Below are 27,572 nucleotides of genomic sequence, written 5' to 3'. Positions count from 1 at the left end.
TCGGCCGACTTCGAACCTTTGACCAATTCGCTTCACTACATAAAGAGATGTTTTCACCTTTCCTTAAAATATCAAAAATCTGCTTTTATTTTGGACTGCCTTAATCCTGTAATTCGGTCTTTTTCTATCCTCGCCAAGATGCGGTCTAAACATTTTTACCATTATTTTTTCACTTATTATTATATGCTATAGTAATAATGATCTGCAAAATTTTCAGTTAAAATAAACAAAAATTTATGGAAAAATATTGAAAAATCGATTTCTTCCTTATTTCACTCTTGCCCCATTTTTTTTTTGCTCATGAGTATATATATATATATATGTATATATATATATATATATATATATATATATATATATATATATATATATATATATATATAAATGCTCAAGTCAGTAGAAAAATAAAGACGTGTGTTTAATTTGAGTAAAAGAGCAGAATAAATGTGTTATTTATTTAATCTGCTGAGATAGATTGCTCACAGTTGGATAGACAGTTTTCAGTTATGAATTTCTATGATAAAAGACAGCTGACTGAAGCTCAAGAGTATAGCGTCCGAAAGTTGTGAAAATGACGACAGCAAAAACGAAAACAGGTCGAAACTCGTAAATAACAAATACCTCGACTCGGAAACAGCATCAAATAGTATATGAAACTTTCATGTGCTTTTTGCTTTAAGATAAAAAAGAAAATGATCTTAAATGTCTTTGACTAATGCCAATGAAAAACACAGATAAAAAAAAGTTATATTTGTTCGATATCTCCAGTGTATCTTTAAAACGAGCTTTCTACGTCGGTCGATCGCACGCAAGATTCGAACCCGATAAAGAAAACAGCTATCTAATATATAATGTTTTGTAAGCAGGATTATATATTCTGAACGTAATTAGCATCTGGCAATTTGATGTTGTATTTTGCCTTGTAATTTTACCCATTTTATTCCAGGATTATTCGATGCCAAGATCAAACCTCGACGCAAATGAAATTTTTATTAATGTTGCTATCTTTTTCTAATTTTTTCTTTTTCTTTTTTGTAAATAAAAAAAAGTTTTGTAAGATTGGGTTTAAGTAGGAGCCCCCCCCCCCACGCGCACTCAATAAAAAAGGTTAAACACGATAAAAAATGCTGGTTTAGCGTGAAATCTTTTCAAGTTTTAAACAGAGATGAGATGGACTACCAACATCATTCCCCATCTTTTGAGTTGGCCTTGTGCCTAAATTTTTTGTTCATTTTCATTTTTGTGTTTTTTCTTTTTTGTGAATAAAAAATTTGATACCTCAAAGTGTAGTATCTGTTCTGATGCTTTACTTAAGTAATTGGTCCTTGGTCAATGAAGGGGAACCCTTCATACTGAGACAATTACTATTTAAGTTGATTAGACCTTGGTCAATGTAGGGAAAACACTTTATACCGAGACAGTTACTATTTATTTAGACACTGCCAGAGTGTCCACTTTTGGTGGGAGCTGGTTTTCCCCCACATTAAAATACGACTTTGTAACTAATTTGCTTTTGTGGAGAAGGAAATAAATACAATCTGTTTTTCAAATGCTGGACTGCAATTTCTTCCCGACTCAGACAATTTGTTCCTTTTCTCCACGTTAAAAAAAACGACCCTAGTTTATAATTCTGCTCCATGGGGATGCATTGTAAATAGGAACTATCCGGACTACTCAGCATTGCCGGAGTCATAAAGAACAAAAAGGAGAGGATGAAAAGTGCGAGGAAAATACAGAGTGAGTCGCTGGAAACGGATGTTTTTCGAACGCTCTTTGCTCTCCTTGCTCTCCTTGAGTACGTGATAGGGAGTGAGGAAGGTAGTCTTTAAACCTGCTTGAGATGCCATTTTGTTTGTTGTTATTTGTTTATCTTTTATATTAAATTTTGTTTTAGTTATTAATTTTGAATTGATTTTCCTTTAGTTTAGTAAATGTTTTTATGTACAGCATAAATTTTTTTTCTCGAAATATTCCCTTTTCCTAAAAAACATCCGTTTCCCGTAATTCAGCCTGTATTAATATTAAAACTTTAAAATCTTTTTATCTCAATCTGATTCCCTATATATTTACCTTATTCGATTTCAACCTCCTTTTTTCAATACCTCAATAGCTTTTATTTCTGCTCAAGGCATTCTATTGCAAATGATAATAATGTAAGACATTCAGATTTAATTTATATATATTTTTTACACGGTGGTCACAACTTATCAAGGCCCGGAAGCCACTCAGGGATAAGGGTTATTGCAAGTAAAGTACGTTAATGTGGAGATTTAATGAAGTGTCTACTTAAGGGGGCGGTTCATCAGGTATTTGTTTACGTTGAACTTGAAGACATCCAGGTTGTAGTCAAGCAGGAAGCAGGCAGACGGAACAGAGTTCCACAGGCGTGCACTTCTAAGAAAGAAGCTTTGTTCATGGAATCTACGTTTTGATTTTGGCACAGATTGTGGGGAAAATTTTTACAGTGGATTCAGCTAGACGGGTGTTTTTCGTAAAAGATTGGCGAGGGGGGTCCAAAGATTGGTGTTCAGACGAGCACCTCCCATGGAAATAACGATAAAACAAAGGTAGGCTCGCAACGTCTCTTCTCTGGGAGACAGCTTGCAGGGAAGAGAAAAGGGCATCCCCCCTAAGCCACAAAGTCTATTTCGTACTCTGTCATGTCAGGATAGGCTGTTTCTAGCAGCTCCTGCCTAGATATGGCAGCAGTATTCCATCCTTGCACGTACTTGGCTTTTATATAGATACAGAATTAAATCAGTAGTGAGATATCTTCTGTAGCGGTAGAAGGATCCTACCATCTTTCCAGTGACCTTGGCAACAGACTTGATGTACGTGTTCCATTTCAGATCAGGAGTAAAGGTCAAGCCCAGAAGCTTGTCAAAACATGGGGCTTCTCCTAGACGAGAGCCATCCATTTCAATTGATGCCAGATGGGGATCATATCGTTGATGATGTAAAGATAGGAGCTTGGTTTTAGATGCATTAAAAGTAACGAGCCACCTCTCCCCTCACTGAACCACGCGCTCGAGATCAGAGGAGAGAGAATCAGAGAGAACTTTGTCATTTACAGCCTTTGATGTGTTGCCGTAGATGGTCGTGTCATCAGCATAGATGTCAACGAATGATTTAAGTATGTGTTTTGGGAGATCATTGATGTAGATTAGGAAGAGAGCTGGACCCAGGATGGACCCTTGAGGGGCTCCAGCATTAATACTGCAGGCCTCTGATTTTTGTCCATCGACCACTACTTTTATGAGCCTATCAGAGAGAAATGATTTAATGATAGAAAAAACATTTCCAGTTATACTGTAGCTGAAAATCCTGTGAAGTAGGCCCTTATGCCATACCTTGTCGAATGCCTTTGATATGTCAAGAGCAATTGCCCTAGAAATGAAACCTTTGTCAAGAGATTCACTAATCCTACGGGATATAACCGTTAGCACATCTGCAGTAGATCTTGCAGAACGGAAACCATATTGCGTGTCACTAAGAAGGTTATTTCTGCTGAGGTGGTTGACTATTTCCCCTATGTAATATGGATTCCAGCAACTTACTCATGACACACATGAAACTTATTGGTCTGTACTGAGAGGGAGATTACTTATCACCTGAATTCTTAAATACAGGGCATACTGATGAGGTTTTCCAGGGTGTTGGAAAGCACTTCTCCTTAAGGCAACTCTTAAAGAGTTTCGTAAGTATGGGAGCAAGTTCTGGTTGAAACTTTTTTAACACTATAATTGGGATGCCATCGGGCCAGTTCCTTTACTGGAATCAAAGTTCTTGATTAGCTTGGTGACGTCATGCACAGATATGTGTATGTTACCGAGCGTGTTGTCTGTTATAGGAGAAATATGGGGAGTTGATGGCCTTCGTCGCATGGGGTAGAATTAGCTGCAAAGTTCTTTGCAAATAGTTTGGCCTTGTCTGATGCTGACGAGATGATCTCTGGTCAATTGATAATGGTTGGTATAGAACGCACACTTCTGTTCAGGATCCTATTTGTTATTTGCCAAAACTGGTGGGAACCAAGCCGCTGATCAGCTACTTTGGATTTAACGGACTGGGCATATAACTCTCTTGCATTTTTTATTACTCTTTTACAGTGGTTGCTGGCGTTCCTGAAAGCAGCTTTAGTCTGTGCATCTATTACGTTGGTAGTTATGGAAAAAGTGATTTCTGTGCGCGATAGCAGCAGCACATTCTGAGGAGAACCATGGTTGGCTGTTAGGTTTTTGTTGGAATGTTTTAGATGGTATGAATCGGCCTATGTCTACAATTAACCATTCGGTCAGGTCTGATACTATAGAGGACACATCCTTTTTAAACATGGAATGCAGAGGTAGATCAGATATGAATGTACGGAAGCTATCCCAGTCAGCCATGGAGTATCGGTATACCGTACCGTGGAGGGGTATTTCTGGGGACTTATTACATTTCATTTTTATTTTAACTGATACGACGGAGTGGTCGGAGGATCCTAGAGGAGAATGAACGGAACATGAACATAGCTCAGGGGAAGTTGAGAGAAAAAGGTCTAGGAGGCTTGCATATTGACCTGTAGTATCGGGTACACGGGTGGGTTCGCGAACAATCTGAGTGAGGTCATAAGCATTGGAAAAATCATGACAAAACCTCCACTCATCGTCTGTCTTATTTGAGTGGGTCAGCCATTCCACGTTATGGACGTTGAAGTCACTACAGATGTGGATGTTAGCCGAGGAATGTGCAGACAGGATCTGGTGTATTTTCTCAGATATACTCTTAAAGATAGTAACTCCGCTGTTATGGGGCAGATAGAGGGCAAATATAAATGCAGTGGTGTAAGCAAGTTCAACCCGGAAGCACATATAGGGTAAATTAGGATCTTCTCTAGAGGTATCCCTGCTACACGGGAAGCCATCTTTAATGTAGGCACATATTCCATGCCCATGGCGATCTTGGGGGTCAGATTTAGCTCTGAAGTTAGAGTATCCGTTAATTATGAACTCATCTCGGAAAATGGTCGGCCCTATTCCAGTTTCGCTTAGAAAGAATATGTCCGGTTTCGTCTCCTGTAATTGGGTTTCAACCTCTCGAGGTTTGGAACGTAGACCCCTGATGTTGGAGAAGGAGACATGATAGTAGGGGTCTACGTTGGAAGATGGGGTTCTAGGTTTATTCGAGTTTTTTTCTGGAGATATTTCATGTTGAGGTTTTGGGATTTGTGGAACGGATCGGCATACTTGGTTAGAGAAGGATAGACAGGGCAAGTAAGAGAGAAAAGGACAGGAATTTTGTTATGTAGCACATGATAATGTAAAGCCGTAACAATTACCCACTAGTATGGCATCGAAAGGCCCCACCAGACACTACTCCATGGTCCAGAATCCATTCACCAAGAGGCAATACATTAGCCCCAGTACTTAGCGCCTGCTGATTGGACAGCCTCCTTAGTGGTTAATCCAAGGTTTGGATCTCTGACTATCAGGTGGATAACGTCAACCCAGACGAAACGTTTACCTCCAGCACCCTTACCAGTGACATGGCCACAAGGATAGGCATAGAAACAGAAAAATTTCCGACACCTCAGACTACTGTTCACCAAGTACTACCGACCTTGAAAACAGTTTTTTCTTCACCCTTTGTCAGAAAAATCACTCATTTGAATGAGAACTGAGGGACAAAAAAGGAGAAGCGAGAGTTACTGAAGCTGCCGATAACAAATCCACTGCATTATCTACTCTCCATTAAAAAAGGGGGAATAGGTACGAAGGACTTATAAATATCTACTTAGTAAAGTCCGTGCTCAATTATCAATTCAGGACGCTTTTTGAAGATAATCTCCCCTCCCATATAAATGTGGGGATGTTTTTAGCGTTATCTATCCTGAGTTTGAATCATTCGATCTTCCTCTTATAATTGAACTCCAATAATGAAGTTTTATCAATTTATGAAGTCGGCTTAATATTAATTTACATTTGAGTTTAGTTAATTATTCAAGGTTTTAATTTGGGAGGTTCTCGTTTTCTTAGGTGACTTTTTCTTTGCTAATGTCACTGTATTATATTTCGAATATAATTGAAAGTAAGACTAACTATATTAGATGGTTTGATTGACAAGCAAGGAAGCAAGCATTTTCAATACAAGCAAGCTTATAGTAATAGTATATATTAAGTATATTACTTAAATAAAGCCCTAACTTCATCTAATGTAATAGAGAATAATTCCCGGCTTTTTTTACCGCTAGTTTACTTGAATGTAGCATGAGTGAGCAGTGTTTTGCCTGTTCGAAGAGTAGTCGCGGAGGGGGGGGGGTGACGAATCTCATCTTAAAAGTTTTGCCAGAAAGGAAAAGTAGAGACGAATAAATATACATAAATAAAACAATAAATACAAATTTAAACAAGGCAGCATGAAATACATTTGTTAGGAGGTAAGATGAATTTAAAAATTAATACTTAACGTTTGTTTGACATAATGGTTCGGTGTCTGTTTTTTTTTTGTTCTTTTTTTTTGGCCGACTGGCATATTGCCGTGTCTTTCTAGAGCGGAAGAAGATTTCTATTTCCGGATAACTTGTGCACGCGTGCCTATCTATTTATTTAAAAGTCGTTACGTTCAAATGTGTGAATATGTTGATTTTTTTTTTTTGGTAAATAAAGTCCTAACTTCATCTACCGTAATAGAGAAAATAATTCCCGGCATCGGTTTTTTATCACAAGTTTACTTATTATAAGACGTTGGAAATTGTTGATAAAAAAACGAATTCTATCGAAACTTGACAAGGCTTACTCTCAGGAATAAATAATTACTTTCTACTTTTATATCTGTTTCATCCAGAGAAACGCCGATCAAGGATATACCAACTTTGTTGGTGCTTGTTTTGTAGATTTCAACTTTTATTTTCACATATATACATACAATCAGACAACATGCCTCTATATAATAGATAGGTATAATTATTCGGTTAGTAGGATTGTTACGAATGTGACAATTTAAAATAACCACTCACGTTAGGTCAGGGAGCTAACATCTTTTTGCATGTGAATATTTATTGTCCTTAAATCGATGTCTTTTCCGTCATGTCTGCCTTTTCTAAGATTTTGTGAGCATTTCATGTATTGCTTTGTAATCGTGTACGTTACATCATACGCGACCTACACATTATCATTTTGTAATCTATTTCTAATCTAAATGATAATGAAATAATGTTTAAATAAAAATAAAAACTAATACGTTATTTTCATTCTTGTATAACGCTAATAATGTAAACCGTAAAAGAATTGATTTTAAAATGAGATTAATAAATCATGAGCAACGTCAAGTATGGGCAGTTAGGCACGCGAAGCGGATGGCCGTTCACAAGTAGTCCTGCCATGAGCAAAGATATTGTTTCATTTCCACTTTTATGTATTTTGTTATTACATATTTATTTGATTGTTAATGTGTTTTTCTCGTCATTTATTCAACCACTAACACCACAACAATATATAAAACAAAAATTTAAATGTTAAAAAATGAGAAAACTATTTTGCTCATGCATTTTATGTGCTTGGAAATAAATGTCAGCTGCTAAAGAAAAGACAGTCATTATTCCAAATCTTAAATGTGTAATATCACTTTGAATAGAAGACTGAAAAGCAAATAAAGAGATTACCAGATGATTAGATGGGAAATTTTTTATTGAAATTGCTCCAGACAAGGTATGAACCCACTTGACGGAAGGATAAAATACTAATTCAAGTTTAAAAAAAACAACAAATAAACAAAAAAAAACTTACCAACGATACGGGTTAGATGAAAATGACTCTGACACAATAAACAGCAATACTTCTCCCTTTATCAGAAATAACGCTCCGGGAATATGAGGAATAAAGGACGAAATGAGGGAAACAAGAGTTACGCGATTGACGAAAGTAAACATGATCGAGTTTCTACTCTCCTTTTAAGAATAGTGGCCTATTTAAATCAATAAAATAAACTAAATCAATCTCAGCCAGAAAAGTCTGAAGTTCTCCTTCCCTCCCCCCCTCTCTCTCTCTCTACCTTACTCTACCGAGACGAAAGAGCCTATAACGAACAACATCCTTTACATAAAATCGTCTTTGTATTGTTTAATGGAAGATAATAAACGACGACATCGACACTTATATTGGTTACTAATAACATGTTGAAGCTCAGTCGGTAGAATAAATGGCTAATGTAAATATACCATTGCGGCAATCTAACAAACCTCAGAGCACGTATTATGATTGCATATCAGGAAAAACATTAAAATATACCTACAATGAGTAAGTCATCAGATATTTCATGAAATTCTAAACATTTAAAATTTCATCAGCATTTTTCAGATTCATTTTACAAAAGGTTTTCAATAGATTTATACGTAAAATATGTTTAATTGTTTGCTTTCCATTAATTTTTGAAAATTGGAAAGTTTTTTTTAATGCAATATTTTTTAAAGTAATATTAGGATTTACCCACTGTATCTGACTCGTATCGTGCCGTAAGCCTGGGGGCCATATATATTCATATTAAACTTGGCCTTGTTCATTTTTATCTATAAATTACAATCATCATTTCTGATATTTCATTGAATATTGTTACATAATTAAAAAATGTTTAGTTTTGTTCGAATTCACAGATTTTAATATTTTATCCAGTAATTATTTTTCCTCGCTTAGAAATTTCATCAGTAAGAGTGACTAATCATTATCGCAGTAATTGTAACAGGGCGAGGATGCGCGTATGGAAGCAGCAATAGCTACCGTATGAAAATTACCGAACTGTGTGCGAGGTGATGTCACAGCAAGGAAGAAGGAAAGAAAAAAATATAAAAAAAGAAAAGCGTGGTTCGAGAGGCCGGGAAAAAAGACGCATTACACACTTGGCCCGAAAGCGACAGAGTGTTCGAAGCATGAACGGACAAATACAGGGTACCATGTGTTCGACACGACTGTGTTTTGCTAAGCACATTAGAGCTCGAGAAGAATTTTGGGCAAGAGACAGTGCGGATTTCTGGAAGGACCTGTAAATAAATATCTGTTATTTCAACTAAAGAAAAAAATGAGTTGACATCTTCCCTTTTCTTATTTTAATTTACGACTGTCTGCATACACCGTGTGGGTTCCGAGTCTTTACAGGTAACGACTGTCTTTTATCTTGCAATCTAAAACATCGTAAGAAATCTAATAATGACCACTATTTCGTATTACCCCTATTGTCTACTTCCTTTTGCTAAAACCAGAAATTACACTAGTCGGTAGAAACTGAGTCATTTCCGTGGCCTTTTATCTGGAAGGCTAAGGCATTTGTTCTGAAAATTCATAGGAGTTATGCCTGCCATCTTTGGGGTGAAGTAATGTTATTACTTACTGCATGAGCTTCCTCAGCCGGGAGATGCCGACGCGGTTTCCCAGAAAATTTTCATAAGGCCAGAGTGCTCCTCCTTTCTGGGCGCTGGTTTAACTCTCCTCACCCTCCAACCTTGTTTCACATCTTATGCACCTCCCAGAATCATAACGTTTACCTATGGAAGATACTTTATCAAATATACGTTGTGATAATTATAAGAATGTGTTTGTAGTTATGATTTACGATGTGCAAAGCTAATGCACTGGTTTTCAAAGACTCGAAACATACAGCGCCAGTTGATGAACTTTAACAAACCGACAACTGACGAATTCATCAGCTATGTTACTCAGAATCATAATATGTACCTACTTTTTCTAACACACATTTAATTTATTATTTCATAGTGTTTTTCTTAATAACCGACTGAAATTCACAAGACTGGTTTTGAGGAACTCGAAACTTACACCGCCATAACACGCTTCTGGCCAGCCGACGAACTCTTTACACACCGACAACTGACCGCATCCTAATTAATCTTTATGGCTATGTTTATAAACCCCTTAATTTTATCTGCATTAACATGTTCGCTATTTCTATGCCACGTCATGTTGAAGACTTTCGGTTTCTGTCATAAATTAGGCGTTAATATTTGAGCTAATAAATATTAACGCTTTGTAAAAAAAATGGAACGACTATTTCAATTCATTTTATTTAAAAGGTTATAAATATTCCTGTCTGAACAAAACGAAACAATATCAATATCGACCGCATAAAAATGTGCGTCATAAAATTATCTTTTAATTTTCTGCTGGAAACAGCTTGCCTTGTCTTCCCCAGAGTCTCGGATTGTTTTTGCAAACGGAGCCATTAATCAACTTTCTTAAAATATCAAGACTTCTGTCTACCAAAAATATTGATGATCCTAAATATATTTAACACTTTGGGTGGTTTTGGCCTGGATCAGTGGTGACTCAGTAAATAACCAAACATCGTATCAGTATAAGTTGTTATTGTAATCAAGTCTACTTAACATTGCTCCAAACATTGCAACGAAATTTGAGAATGCCTGCTGTCCGTATATTCTGTTCAGCCAAACTATTGTTTAAAATCGCTTCCAGAGAAGGTGTGAAGTGACTTGATGAAAAGATCCAGCAGTATCTAAAGAAGATTATCGCAAAAGCAGGGGATGAAGTTAGTCTTTTAAAGTGCCAAGATTATAGGTAGGAGAGAAAACTCCCAACAGGAAGGAAGTGTCACCAGCTTGAATATTTTAGAAAATATGTATTGGAATATGAAACTCTATTGCAATAAAGTATTAAAACAGAGAATTCATGCAAATCACTAGACCAACGAGTCTGATGAGCTTTAACAAACATATACGAACTAGATCATATAAATTTAAACACATACCATAATAGTATTTATAACAAAAGAATGAAACTAGCAATATCACGTCTGTGAAAGAGAAGTTACAAAGAAGAAAAAAATGTAGCGCAATCAAATTGCAAATACGTTTCTGTATCTTATCAAGAACTGTTAAATGATTTGTGCCCAGATCAGCAGAAATTAGTTTGACAAGAATCGTTATTGCTAAAATAATCTCGAAGTTGAAACTCATCTAGGGATTTTCAATTGGCAGCAATATCGACATAATCTAGGCCATTGTTGATTGAACATGTCTTTCATCCTATGAAGTTCTGGGTGATCCACCCGCTCAGGTTTTTCCGTCTCTCTTTGAGAAGGGGTTAATGTTTTGCTAATTGTCGTTAATTGTGGTTAATGTTTTGCTAATTAAGGCAGAGAAAACCAACGAGAGATACAGTTTTGCAGATCAAAGTGCTCTTCCTCAAGAGCGTTTTCACCTCAAATACCAGTTGTACCACATCATCTCCCTGTGAAAGGGGGATCAATATACCGAAAACTTTTTTCATTAAATATCGGCGTGTGTCTATATAAATTTACCAAGACTTTTTTCTGCCCCATACTATCATTACACGTATAAAGCACATTACCACTGGACTGCTTACCTAAAGGATAAAACATGTTCGTCATTAAATTCAATCTGAAAAATACTTGTTGTAACTGATATTCATGAGTAATCAAATTTTGTTCACCTGATTTGTCATTTTCAATCCTCTCAAAAGAATCTGCAGAACTTAAATTTTATTTACATTACGAGGTGCGTGCAATAAGTAATCCCCCTGACCCACTTCTAGTTGTCTGATCTAGCTGAAATTTTGCATATGCAATGATTTATATCTCTACAGGATATGTCGCAAATTACAGCTCTGAACTAATTGTGGTTTCTGTTTTACAGGTGTTTGAACTGAGTCAGGTGTGAAAGTTAGCCTGTTGAATGTCGAGCAGTGATCCGGTTTTGTATTTGAAAGGACGCACACCACAGGTGACTTTTGATGAAATGAAAGAAACTTATGGTGATAATGCCCCATCATATGACTTTGTAAAACGCTGGTATCTGGAATTCAAACATGGCCGGAAGTCTGTGGAAAAAGCTCCCAGACCCGATCCCCCCTGCCGCCATTGATGAGGCATTTGTCCGTAAAGTTGAGGCTGCCATTTTGGAAGATCGGCGCATTACTATTTGCCAAATAGCCAAATATATCAAGATTAGTACAGGGTCTATGGAAACTATCATTCATGACCATTTGCATGTGCAGATGGGTTCCCAGGTTGCTCACACCATTCCAGAAGTATTATACGGCATAATCACCTTGACACATCGGTTGCCGTTAGATCCCCGAGGTTAAACAACGTTGAGCCTGGCCAGTACTAAAATTTGTAATTGGGAATGACAGGTGCTGTGTATGCTTGGAGATTGAAGGGGAATAGAGACCTCCAGGCTATTCTTGCTGGAGACACGCTGCATGAAATAATGAAGCGCCCTCATGATACCCAGAAGTTTAAGGGACACGTCTTATATGTTTTGGATTATTCGAACGACTATCCTATTAAGTATCATATGCATTTCTGTCAATGTATAAATAAACCTTCTGCAGGTGTACCTTGTACGAACTCGGGATATTTTCGTACTAAGGAATCTGCGAAAAATTACGGACCTAATCCTTTATTAAATCTACAAGGGTAGCATGGTCTCCTCTCGCCAGCTATGACTCGGGAGAAGTCCTAAATAATTAGCAATTACTATCTGTTAACAACAAGAACGACGACGAAGACGGTGACATTTTAATATCAGCTTTTTGGAGGTAATCTTTACACAACATGATGTAATCTGAAACGGTCTAGCGGATATGTTTCTTTTTAATTCGATATTATTTTCATCCAATAAAAATGGCCATGAAATTGCCAAAGCGAAGTACATACCTTCAACACAAAACCATCCTATGATTTGGAAATATAAAAAAGGCCTCCATATCATCTATCGTATGAGTAAAAAATACGAGATTCATAGGAATGTAGGGTCAAAGCTTTTCTTTATTATACTGATGTATAGTAAAGCTATGATGTATTAACTGTATCCAACACCTTGTCACTCTCACTACTAAGCTGACTAATTGATCTAGAAATCTGGGAATATATATTATTGTTAAAGATAGTTGTTCGCGTGTTTATTTATTATATGTTTATTTAATCGTTTACTTTACTAATCGTTTTCTTTTTTTACTGTTTCTTTTTACTTTTACTACTAAGAGTCTGTGTTCTTATATATATATGGGTGTGAGTGTGTATGCTCTTACGTACAGATCACTGTTATACGTACGTGTGTGTTCTTTTCTTACACAGTTTCTTTGCCTTGGAAGTCTCCGAGATGTATATGTGCAATAACAATGTGAACATACCTGCTTGCCTTGGCCAGCGGATGATGCCTTCTGATCGCTGCTGGTCTGCCATCTTGTGGAGAGTGGTACTAATGCAGATAGATTCATTAATGAACACAAGATGGGATTTGAAGCTTCAATTTTTTTATTCAAGGCAAGCCTATCATTTCGGACCTTGGTTGTCGGGGAAGGACCGAAATTCCCGTTCGCTTCATCTGCTGCCTAAAACCACTCTCCCCCATGTGGTCGTCAACCGGAAGGTCTCGACCACAATCCCGTGTCACCCCCAATTTCCGGTACATTCTATCTGGGTTGTTGAAGGGTGACTTGAGTTTGATGACTCCCTTTTATTTGTTACATGTTGAGTTAGTAAAGTGATTAAGGACATTGATTTTCCGCTTCCCAACCGAGCAGTAAAATCTATTGTAATGTGTTAAGAACGGATTTTCTCCGTAATATGTCACAGAGTTTGACATTTCGGACATATGACTGTTTTGGACAATACTCCATGTTCAATAAGAAACCTCCTAGTTAAATCTTCTTCTTCCCAAAATTTTACTATTGCATAAAAATTCATATATTTGCAACTTGTGCACATATCGATGGTTGCACTATCCATTTTTAACTTAATTTTTATTATTTTATCAGTTACGTTCCATTTGGTGGGCGCATGCACACTTTAAAAGGAGATAAATGGGACAAAATTTAAATTCCCGTTCCATTTTTAAAACCACCGTAAAACAGAGCGTTCTCCGCAAGTTTTACCTCGTATTATTTTCCTACATTAGTTATCACTATTCTCAGTACAGTTTTGCTGACCACTTTTGATGAACCGTAAAAATCCAGAACGCACTTTGTCACTCACATATCTGTCGCCATTTTGAAATCGATATATTATTATATTGGCACTTTTTAATATAATTCTTAAAGCCAAAACAATATGTTCTTTTTTCTTTAAAATAAACGTTTATTTACCTCAAAGACAAAACAAGCTTTCGGTTGAAAAAAACCCTCATAAATCTACTTGTATCGTTAATCATTTTTGTTTCTCTTTAGAGATGTAGAAATCATTCGTAAGCATTAGTCCGTTGAAACGTTAGCCGAACGATATGAAGTAACTTCAAATTCAATGCCCCCAACGCAAACCGTATATTTTTAATAGCTTAGGCAAAATCCATAATATCATTTCCTTTCTTGTAAATCTTACTAGAAAACTTGTTTGATACTGGCATGGGACTTAGTTTCAATTTGCATCAAAGATTAACGGACACCCCTTTTATGTCAGGGATTAGTAAGTTAACGCAATCTACAATATCTTTATTTATAATAGAATAATAATAATAATAAGAAGGAAGAAGAATTAAAATAATAATAAGAAGAAGAATTAAAATAATAATAAATAATAATAATAATAATAATAATGATAATAATAATTAATAATATTAATAATAATTAATGATAATAATAATAATAATAGTAATAATAATAATAATAATAATAATTGGTACTAAATAATACCAAACATGCTTTAATCTTATCATTCTTCCAAAATATGAAAACGAGTAGAAGTGTTCTTTATTGTAGTTTAATTTTTTGCTGAGAATCGCCTTGAACACGTTAAAAACATTAGAATAATAAACACATTTAAAACATTAGAATAATAAGGTGAAAATAAAATCGTGTATTGATATTATTTAATTGGAATTCATTATTGAGATGAGTATTATTTATTAATTTCATTTATTGCGGACTATTCATCTGGCCTTCGCCTGGTGGTAACCACGACGGAATAGGAACTCCGAATCTCCTTACTGCATTCTCAGCAATTACTTGACCAAGACGTGGTGAAACGACAACAACTATGGATGGCAGTAATTGCTGAGAATGCAGTTAGGAGATTTGAAGTTACCACCTGACGAGAGCCAGAGGAATAGTTGGCCGAAATGTCGTGAAGATGAGGATAATAGTCTGCAATAAATAAATTGACAAAATCCGTATTATTAAATTTTTTTTACTTCTATTGTCATCTTAAGTGTTATTCTCACAACGTTTCGGTCGATGTAATCTTCGACCTTCTTCAGGTGTATCTTGTTGAACATTTAATACACAGGGTTAGCATGCATTTGTTCCAACAGGCATTACTTTGTAGGAGTTTAATTTATTCGCAATTGTATATTTGAGCATCGCCCACAATACGGAGTAAACCTACAAGCTTTAGAAGAGCATAAATTTACAACTGAAATTTTTCCAAGAACTTTATCCACTACGCCACAGGTATTTGTGGGTAAAAATACGTGCGTAGTGAATAAAACGCAGGAGAAGGTCGGAGATTACATCGCGCGAAACCTTAGAAAAAATAACATTCAAGATGAGACTAGTAGTTCGAAGAATCCAAATAATACACACAAGCAACCCTCATCTAAAAAATTGAGAAATGAACATAAAACGACTGGAATCCATAACGAATGTCTCTTGTTGGTCACACGGATTCAGATAGAAACACAGAAATAAAGCCCCCCCCCACTTCCGCTAGGCAGTATTTGTATAATCGATAAAGATTTCGATTTATAAGTGGAACCAAAGAGATTAAAATAGAACGAAAAAAAAAAATAACGTGACTGCAAGCGACTTTGACAGACACAAACAGATTGATAAAGACTTTGACAATGTCTTTGATCAACGGGGATTACATATATTTTCAACTCACAGTGAGCTAAAGAAAAAACAAAAAAAAATACAAGATTACTTGCTTTGTGTTTTCAGTATATCAAAACTTTGTTAGAAGCAGTCGTTCTGGTAGAAAAAAAAACGTATGAATAAAATACGAAATATTTTAATTTATCATTACATGCAGTTAATTAAACACGAGACTGATAATGCATATTTAAATGAAATTTATTTAAAGTTTCAAATACTAACAGTTTCAACTTGCTATCGAAATGTTTGTATCTCTAATCCAAAAGTGTAGGGTAGAAAATGCAATATTTTGGGTTCAATTGAGTCCTAATACTGTTTAGAATTAATGCTAGAAAGTAATATACTCTCCAGTGCTTAATAAAATGGTGCATCCTGTGTTGATGTCTTTCATACCAGTCCATAATACGTCACTCTTTTTTTTTGTACACAGTGATCACCACTTATCAAGGCCCGGAAGCCACTCAGGGATAAGGGTTATTGCAAGTACATTACGTTAATGTGGAGATTTGATGAAGTGTTTACTTAAGGGGGCGGTTCATTAGGAATTTGTTAACATTGGACTTGAACACATCCAAGTTGTAGTCCGGAGGGAAGCAGGCAGACGGAACAGAGTTCCACAGGCGTGCAGTTCTAAGAAAGAAGCTTTGTTTATGGAATCCGCGTTTTGATTTAGGCACAGATATAGAGTGGGGGAAATTTTTCACAGTGGATTCAGCTAGACGGGTGTTTTTCGTGAAAGATTGGCGAGGGGGGACCAGGGATTGGAGTTCAGACGAGCACCTGCCAAGGAAATAACGATAAAACAAGGATAGGCTCGCAACGTCTCTTCTGTGGGAGAGGGGTTGCAGAGTAGAGAAAAGGGCATCCCCCACTAAACCACGAAGTCTATTTTGTACTCTGTCAAGGCATGATAGGCTGGTTTTGGCAGCTCCTGCCCAGATATGGCAGCAGTATTCCATTCTTGGACGTACTTGGCTTTTATATAGATAGAAAATTGCATCAGTAGTGAGATATCTTCTGTAGCGGTAGAAGGATCCCACCATCTTTCCAGAGCCTTGGCAACAGACTTGATGTACGTGTTCCATTTCAGATCAGGAGTAAAGGTCAAACCCAGAAGCTTGTCAAAACACGGGGCCTCACCCAGACGAGAGCCATCCATCACAATTGATGCCAGATGGGGATCAGAGCGTTGATGATGTAAGGATAGGACTTTGGTTTTGGATGCAGTAAAGGTAACCAGCCACATCTTCCCCCACTGAACCACGCGCTCGAGATCAGAAAAGAGAGAATCAGAGAGAACTTTGTCATTTACAGCCTTTGATGTGTTGCCGTAGATGGTCGTGTCATCAGCATAGATGTCAACGAATGATTTAAGTATGTGTTTAGGGAGGTCATTGATGTAGATCAGGAAGAGAGTTGGACCCAGGATTGACCCCTGAGGGACTCCAGCATTTATATTGCAGGCCTCTGATTTTTGTCCATCTACCACTACTCTTATGAGCCTATCAGAGAGAAATGATTTAATGATTGAGAAAACATTTCCAGTTATACCGTAGCTGGAAATCCTGTGAAGTAGACCCTTATGCCATACCTTGTCGAAGGCCTTTGATATGTCAAGAGCAATTGCCCTAGAAAGGAAGCCTTTGTCAAGAGATTCACTAATCCTGTGGGATATAACCGTCAGCACATCTGCGGTAGATCTTGCAGAGCGGAAACCATATTGTTGTCGCTAAGAAGGTTATTCCTGCTGAGTGGTTAACTATTTCTCTATTTAATATGGATTCCAGCAACTTACTCATAACCCACAGGAGACTTATTGGTCTGTACTGAGAGGGAGAGGACTTATCACCTGAATTTTTAAATACAGGGCAAACTGATGAGTTCTTCCAGGGGGTCGGAAAGCACTTCTCCTTAAGGCAGCGCTTGAATAGTTTCGTAAGTATGGGAGCAAGTTCTGGTTGAAGCTTTTTTAACACTATAATTGGGATGCCATCAGGGCCAGTTGCTTTACTGGAATCTAGGTTTTTTATTAGCTTGGCGACCTCATGCACGGATATTTGTATGTTACCTAGCTTGTTCTGTGTTATAGGAGGAAATATGGGGAGTTGATGGCCTTCGTCGCATAGGGTAGAATTAGCTGCAAATAGTTTGGCCTTGTTTGACGCTAACAATGGTCTTTCTTCTATCGGGCTTAGGTAGAGATTTGTACAGATCTAGGAGATACGTCGTCCAATAGTCTACCATCTCTATTACATAAAATATGATACTTTATTGTAAATAGTTTTTTCTTGTGTGTAACCATCCAAGAGGAGAGAATAATAAAGCAAGGTTTTTGCTTCTAATTGTATAAATGTATCCTTTACGATAAATAATTATTTGGAATTAAATTACAATAAAAGGGTTTATATTACGTAAATAGACAACGGAGAAGAAAGAAACCGTTTTTAGTCGCGTGCAAGTCGGTCGGTCGGTTGGTCGGCCGGTGTGTTCGTAACACTTTTGTGCTTGGCCTTTTTGGTTAAGATCAAAGGTATGTTGTTAATAGATGTTGTTCTTAGCTTTTTAAGCTTTTTTTGGCCTTTCGATCTAAGATTTGTTTTACTACATGCTGAACTTATTGTGATGTAAAATGGGATATCACTTTTCTGTATTAATTTAATGTAAAATGATCATCCACTTCATAACCAGTCAGTTTCAAAGCCATTCAAGTCATTCTCCAGATCATTCAAGTTGTTTTTGAAGGATTCCAGTTATTTTTAAGCATTCAAGTCATTCTTAAGGTCATTCACTTCATCCTTAAGTTTATTAAAGTCATTCTAAATCATTTACTTTTTATTTATTTAAGTAATTTCAACACATTTTTCGGTCATTTTAGTTTATCTTTAAGAATTTCATGTCAATCCTACATTCACACATTACACGAGAGCACGCGAATAATGGCTATCGACCTTGTTTTTTTTCAAAACTGGAGACTCAGAGAACGGAATGTAATTGAAGCGTTTCTAGTGATAAACATGACATTATATGCCTTTTTATCTGATCTCCCCCTACGTTATCTTCCGCTCTTTAACATAGTCATTCTCTTCCTATTTTATTTTCGATGTTTTTTCTTTTTTCCTGTCCGCCTCTCGTTATTTATCTCTATGCGCCTATTTCTTTCTCTCTTCCTATAAAACTATTTTTACATCCATATCACTTTCTTCTTCTCTTTCGATGCTAGTATTTCTATTTCTTTTATTTAGGATTTTGTTTTCTTTTTTTCTCTCTCGCGTTTCATTTCTTTTTCAATAGTTCTCTGATATTTTTCTCTCTCTTTCTATCCTCTGTCCTTTTTCATTCTTTTTCTCTCTGTCTCCAACTTTTTGCTCTGTCACTCGTTCTATTTCTATGCCACTCATGAATGAAAGGTATTTAAGGTTTCAACTACTAAAAAGTGTCAACTATCGAAATATTTGTATCTCTAATAAAATTTTTTAGGATAGAAAAAGCAATATATTGTGTTCAATTAAGCCCTAATACTGTTTAGAATTAATGATAGAAAGTAATATATTCTCCAGAGCTGGATAAAATGGTACATCCTGAGTTGATGCCGTTTATATCAGTCGAATATACGTCACTCTGACAATGGCCTTTCTATCAGGCTTCGGTAGAGAGTTATACAGAGCTAGAAGAGTCTTTCTATATCTTTATTTGGGATTTTGTTTTCTTTTTTTTCTCTCACCTTCTATATCTCTTTCCTTGCCAATAATTCTCTTTTTTTCTTTCTCTTTCTTCTGTTTTCCATTTTTTCTCTCCATCTCTAACTTTTCTCTCCGTAACTCGTTCTATTTCTATGCAACTCGCTCTGTTCTTCTTTCACAATGCCATACTCTCTCTTGATTACGCTGTTTTAATCGCTCTCATTTATTTCACTGTATTTATCGTTTGCTGTTACTCTCTCTGTAACTTTCTCGCTCATTTTTACATCGTTCATGTCTTTATCTTTTTTCTAGGTGCCCCCTTTATTGTAAGTTATTGTTACATTATAAAAGGGCTGTTCCCTTTTCATGTAAGTAAAAAAAATAGGGAATTAGTTAAATGTAAATATGAAATAGGATAGTCAAGGATTCGAACTTGCGAAGCTAGATTTGGAATTGAAACTTCCAATCATAAGTTAAAATAAATACAGAATGTTATTGAAATAAGGAATTACAATTGTTAAGCTTACATATCTATATATGTAAAAGGAATGTAATAATGAAATTTGTTTCTGTTAAGGAATTTAATCGTCAATTGAAATTGTAAACATATTTTGTAAAAATGTTATTTGAAAAATAGGTTACTGAACTCAGGGTCATGTCAAGTTTGGCAACATGACGCAATGCACCAACGTGCTTTATGAGCACATGTTTAATCATGCGATGACGTGACGAGTTCTCAATATAGGTAGAGTCTTTAAATGCTGTCTGAGAGTATGGGAGAAGAGTCGGAGAGACGCAGAGAGGTTTAGGCCGATTCTCCGTTAGAATCAAGACACCCTCTAGAAGTGAGAGGGTTTTAGAAATAACCATGTAAAGAAACTTTGAATTCCTCAAGCGAAATCATGGACCGGTTATGAAATAAAGGAAGTCATCATCTTTGTGTATCTGCGTCTTCTGTATTCATCTTTACAACGAGAAAGGTAACGCGTTTATATTATATGCACAACTGTCAAAACGTAAATGTCAAACGCACTATCTCTCGGTCTATCTATCAAGATATTCATAAAACTCCTCTCATTGATTTGATTCTCTTGTAGTAACATGTACACTCTCTATTATATATATATATACAGACTGTGTGTCTCTCTCTGTCTTTCTTTATATGTAATCTGTCTCTATATCTCACCAATGTCTTCATCTCTTACGACATGAACATCTAAAGGCATATGGACACTCGACACAGGAACACTCCTAGGACTGTCTCTAATCTATCTCACTAAGTCTCCCTAGGACGAACAACAACAATGCAGAATATACGTCATTTTAATAATACCACCAGTATAAAACGTATCCATAGTTAGTACCTTCATCTTAACAACACTCACCACGTAACAATATAATTAAAACGTCTCTATCTTTTTTCTAGGTGCCCCCTTTATTATAAGTTATTATTAGAATGTATTTATCTTTTTTCTAGGTGTCCCCTTTATTATAAGTTATAATTAGAATGTCTTTATCTTTTTTCTAGGTGTCCCCTTTATTATAAGCTATAATTAGAATGTCTTTATCTTTTTTCTAGGTGTCCCCTTTATTATAAGTTATTATTAGAATGTATTCATCTTTTTTCTAGGTGTCCCCTTTATTATAAGTTATAATTAAAATGTCTGTATCTTTTTTAGGTGTCCCCTTTATTCTAAGTTATAATTAAAATGTCTTTATTTTTTTCTAGGTGTATCCTTTATTGTAAGTTATAATTAAAATATCTTTATCTTTTTCTAGGTGTCCCATTTATTATAAGTTATAATTAAAATGTCTTTATCTTTTTCTAGGTGTCCCATTTATTATAAGTTATAATTAAAATGTCTTTATCTTTTTTCTAGGTGTCCCCTTTATTATAAGTTATAATTAAAATGTCTTTATTTTCATCATTACTCGAAGTTTAACACATTACTGTTTTCTACATCTTCTCTAGTTTGTCCAGTAAATTCTTCAATGGACCGCAAGAATAACATCGACAACTCCAGTAGCCCGACTCAATGTCTGTCCGCTAAACAACTGCTAAACTCACTGACTGATCTGTGTTTCGTGAATATATGACAGCCAGTTTCTTTGTTATTTATGTTACGTCACATAACCAGATCAATCTTATTGATTTGAAAAACTGTAATATTATTCATTTACTAACTGTTATTCTCATCTTCATAGTTGTAGTTGTTTTACCACGTTCCGGCCAACGTGATAGATACATTTTACTCCTTACATATTACTCATCTCAAATGATTGCAATAAAAATAATATGTACTTTTATTGTTTTGATAAACTCAAATTCCAATCATTTTTATTATATAAATATCTAAAAATAAATCCTAATCTGTTATTATACAGACATCATGCGAATATTTTATTGTTTTAAACTATTTCTCTTTTCTAAAACATTCTTCTGCTATCGAAATAATTCACATTTCAATAACATTTTTTGTCTCCTAATTCTATCAATCTGGGATCCACAATATTGAATAAATATATCTGTTTTTTCATTGTTCTTTTATTTTCTATATATTTTCTCTAAATCGCTTTATCCCTCTGTTTTTCATCTATTCGTTTTTACTCTGATTTTTTTTTCATTGTGTCATTCCCTCCCTTCTTTCTGTTTTATTATTTTTCTGTTTCATTTATTCGCTTGAAATACATTTCTATATTTTTTCTCTTTTCTCTTTTTGATTCTGTACGTCCCCCACTTACTACCTCATCTGTGTATAATTTTCTTTTTCTGTATGTCTCTCTCTGTCTCTTTTTCTCACTCTGTCAAAACCTCTCTCTAAGTTAGTCTTCCGTGTTTTATCTGCCTATATACCATGTAAGGGACAATCACGTTAACACACCAATTCTCGCCAGATCACCGAGGTTAAGCAACAATGAGACTGGCCAGTACCAGATGGGTGACAATTTTGGAAGGCTAGGCGATGTATGTACCGCGCAGAGTCGTAGAAATTTCCAGCTTTTTATCTGGGTGCGCGTTTAAATCTCGGGGATAGGGAGGTACACCTCCAAATCAAACCGTCTGTACTTGTCTTCCCGCACTCTAGAGAACGTACTGTTTCTTTTATGCTATTATTTTATATAAACTTCATTCCAGTTAACGAAAATCAAAACATTAAGAAATTTACATGCGGGGTTTGAACCTACAGACGACGTCATACAAATAAATAAACAAATAAATAAATAAAATATGCTACCAACTTACCTACAGTAGAATTTTCACAGCCCATTGTTCTATCATTGTTGCTAAGCGACGACATAAAAAATGATTTTACCGATGATAGATAAGTTAAAATAATTGTATCTATTTTCGATTATAGGTAATTGTCGGAGTATTCTGAGACAAAACTTCACTAAGACTTATACAGTAAAGTTTAGTAAATTTTAAAGAAAATCAATTCATCTGTTTTGGAGTCTATAAGGAACGAACTCACACACAGACAAAGTTGCTTTATATAATTGTAGAGATAGGGATATATCGGTAAACGCAAGACCCCAGAATCTAGAAATTCTACCAACCACGGCTCAAACCAAGTAATTGGATTTAATTTTGAAAGTCCCACTAGTTTATACCACATATACAACACAATCACGTTTAAACACCAGTTCTCATCAGATCATTAAAGTTAAGCAACGGTCAGCCTGGCCAGTACCGATTTTCAGTCTTCTTTGTTATTTTCTGTTTGTTTTTTTTTTCTCTCAATTTCTCTCTATTTATTTGACTTTACATTTTTATTTCTGTTTCTGTTTGTTTTTTTTTTCTGTTCGTATCTCGCTTTCTTCCTCATATTCTTTACCTGCACATTTATGGCTATTTTTCTTTTTTCTCTCTCGTTTCTTCTATTTTTTATTTATCGAAACTATACCAGCACCACGTTCTTCCTTATTCCACAGTCATTCGCTATATATTTCAATGTTTGTACGGAAATAAATTGTCTATAAATATAAAAGCGAAAATTTTTGTGTGTGTGCGTTTTCGTGTATGTCCAAGAAAGGCTTTTTTTCCGAGAACCGATCGGTCGCCTCACAACTTCTTAAAACTTTTTATATCGCGCCTAAATGATAATATCTACGAGTTAAAAACCGGGGTCGCCTGTCTATTTAATTTTCCCGACTTTCAAAAGATAAATATTCAACAATTTTTGATCGCCGCATAGGCATTACGCTTCTTCGTATTAAAAAAAAAGAAGCGGACAGACTCACGGTAAATAAAACACTGTCCCGCACTCAAAGTTGACGTAATTAACTCGTCAAAAACGGCCACATGCCAAGTCGCACATTTTTTTTCGCATTTTATTACGAGGGGCGAGCAATAAGTAATGCCCCTGACAAACTTCCAGTTGTCTGATCGAGCTGAAATTTGCAGATGCAATGATTTATATCTCTACGGGTTATATCGCAAATTACAGCTCTGAACTAATTGTGGTTTCTGTTTTACAGGTGTTTGAACTGAGTCAGGTGTGAAATGGAGCCTGTTGAATGTCGAGCAGTGATCCGGTTTTTGTATTTGAAAGGACGCACACCACAGGTAACTTTTGATGAAATGAAAGAAACGTATGGTGATAATGCCCCATCATATGACGCTGGCATCGTGAATTCAAACATGGCCGGAGGTCTGTGGAAACAGCTCCCAGACCTGGTCGTCCCCATTCTGCCATTGATGAGGCATCTGTCCGTCCAGTTGAGGCTGCCATTTTGGAAGATCGGCGCATTACTATTCGCCAAATAGCCCAAGATGTCAAGATTAGTACAGGGTCTGTGGAAACTATCATTCATGACCACTTGCATATGCATAAGGTGTCTGCCAGATGGGTTCCCAGGTTTCTCACACCATTCCTGAAGCGAGAACTTGTCGAGTGCTCGAGGATGAATTTAGAGATGTGCCAAGAAGATTAGTCAACGTTTTTCAAAAGACTGATTACACAGGATGAACCCTGTGTCCATCACTATGATCCAGAGACCAAAGTCCAGTCATTGCAGTGGAAGCACTTGGACTCACCACCTCCAAAGAAGGCAAGGGTGTAGCCCTCCGCTGGCAAGGTCATGCTCACAGTCTTCTGGGACCAGGACGGAGTAGTGATGACAGATTTCCTGGCAAAGGGTACCACCATTACAGGAGCTTATTATGCTTCACTTTTGAGGAAATTAAGGGAAGCTATCAACATCAAGAGGCGGGGAAGATCCGCAAAGGTACCATCCTCCTGTAGGACATCGCACCGGTCCATAACTCGCATGTCGCCAGATCAGAAGCACGGGCGTGTGGTTATGAAATCCTCCCCCATCTTCCCTACTCTCCTGGCCTTGCACCCTCTGACTTTCATCTCTTCCTAGCCATGAAGTTGTTTTTAAAAGGAAAGCGTTTCCCAGATGATGCAGCCTTGATTTCTGAAGTGACGTCGTGGTTGGAGGACCAACCTGGGGTTTTCTACAAAAAAACGGTCTCTAGAGCTGCATCAAACGATGGGAGAAATGCATAACTCTGGGTGGTTCCTATGTAGAGAAAGACTAATAACTGTGTCAAGTTTCGTTGCTCTACTGCTATGGGAAGTGGTCAAGGGCATTACTTATTGCACACCCCTCGTATTTTCCAACTGCACGTCAAGGCTTCGTTTTTTTTTTCATTTACCCAAAACCAATCACACTTACAAACACCCGGGCAACGCCGAGTACTAACCGCTAGTTTCCAATAAATCTGTTTCATTTAATCACTTATTCATAACACATCTTCATAGCGCCAGTGCTCATATTCATCACTAAGTAGATCACATCTAATTATAAACACTTTTATTCATGAAAATATCTTTGGAAAAACACCAAAATGCCCGGTATTATTAACTCGTAAATCGTGTAATATTCATATGAAAAAGAAAAACAAAGCACAAAGCTTTGAGTTGATGATCTTGTATTCTTCATATAAATAATAAACATTATGCGTAAAATTGATGAGTGTGAATAAACACCTTGCAGAGACATCGATTTAATCAGAGACAATTCGATTAATTCCGTTGAGTGCATAGAAGCAAGAATAAACAAGTCCTATTTGAATTACAAATTATGAAAAAAAGAAGCAAATAGCATGTCAGTTTTGCATCACTTTTATGTCTGCTTACAAAGATTAAAATCAAGATATAATACGAGTATATAGTATAATACTAATATATTTATATATATATATATATATATATATATATATATATATATATATATATATATATACTAGCAGTTAAGCCCTATGTACTCTTCATAACTTTATATATATATATATATATATATATATATATATATATATATATTAAAAAGTTTGATTCATGTCCAACCTGCATCCAAAATTTCTAGTGTTTAGATCCACAGAGGCAGAGTACTTTGGTAGAGTCTGCAAAGATCAACTCTTTCAACTTTGACCTCTAGGCAGCCGAATTTTCGCCCTGAAACTAATTAAATGCTTGCCGCACGTCTGAATACCCTTCATGTAAATTTTCTAACGTTTAGACCCAAAATTGGCTGAATAGTTTGGTAGAGAGCGCAAAGATCAAATCTTTTGAAGTTTAACCCCTTGGCAGCCAAATCTTCGGCCAAAAAACAATTAAAAAGCATCCCCTCTGTCTGACTACATGTAATTTTATGTAAAATTTCAAATATTTAGACCAGAAATTGGACGAGTAATTTGATAGAGACCACAGAGGTTAATTTTTTTTTAAAAGTTCGACCCCAATGTTTACCTCGGGGCTCGAATCAAATTAAAAAGTTTGATTCATGTCCAAGTAACCTACATCGAAAATTTCAAGTGTTAAAATTGCCGGAGGAGTTTGGTAGAGTTTTAAAATGTCAAATCGTTGAACTTTGACCTCTTGACAGGTACATTTCTGGCCGAAAACTCATTAAAAAGATTTTTCCAAATCTCAATACGCCTTATGTCAAATCTCGAGTCTGTAGACTGAAAATTGACAGAGTAGTTTGGTAAGGAAATATACAAATCAGGTTATTAAGTTAGATCCATGTCCAGGGAACCTATATCTAAAATTTCAAGTGTTTATACCCAAAATTACCTGAGGAGTTTGGTAGAGTTCTCAAAGGTCAAATCGTTGATCTTTGACCCGTTAACAGCCAAATTTCTGGCCGATTACAAACAATTTCCAACATTTTAGTACCCTGTATATAAAATTTCGAGTCTATAGACTGAAAATTGAGTTATTTCGTTGGAAAATGTACACACACAGACACACACAGACACGTTCACTTATATATATATATATATATATATATATATATATATATATATATATATATATATATATATATATAATACTAATATATAATATAATGCTATCGGTAAAAAAATATGCTAATTTATTTAGAGGACAGTAGAACTTTATTTAAGTATGATACTTATTATAATCAGCCATGGTAAGGCGAAAAAAAATTGAGAAAAAAGAACAAATAAAAATAAAAAGTTAGATAAAATAAATTAAAGAAATAAGAAATCAAAGTGACCTCCCCCCCTCGTTCACTGCCATCTCCTTTCCGGACACCTATTCCGGGTGTGTGTTTTCCTAGCTATAAAGCCTATACTCCTCATCCGTCACTTCATCGAAACACCAGGATGAGGGGCTTCTACGTCTTAGTCAACAATTTATCAACCTGTACAATTGTTTTGGTAAAGGATTACTACAGTCATATGTTTTATTTCTTTTTTTTTTCTTTCTGGTTTTCTCACTGGCTGTTGTAAAAAAATTACAGAATAAGGCCATTCTTTGTTTTTCCCTTCTAATTTTGACATAAAGGGATATTTTTCTTCGTTCATTACGAGCTAATTCCTAATACGATAAACATTTTTTTAACTATTTTCTATATATAAAGTTTTACATCTGTGTGTCTGTATGTCTTCCTTTTCTTTCTTCGTGAAAAGGTTGTACGTGTGTATTGTTTTTCTTTTTTCTTTCTTTCTTTCCCGACATTTTATTGTTTTTCTTGTCTTTTTTTCTTCCCTTTTTTCCCCGTGGTAATCGAAGTTCTTTTTTTT

Source organism: Euprymna scolopes, chromosome 9 (genome assembly GCF_053919585.1).
Source record: "Euprymna scolopes isolate OS-2025 chromosome 9, ASM5391958v1, whole genome shotgun sequence".
In the NCBI taxonomy this organism is placed as follows: Eukaryota; Metazoa; Mollusca; class Cephalopoda; order Sepiida; family Sepiolidae; genus Euprymna; species Euprymna scolopes.
This window is presented reverse-complemented; position numbering follows the sequence as displayed.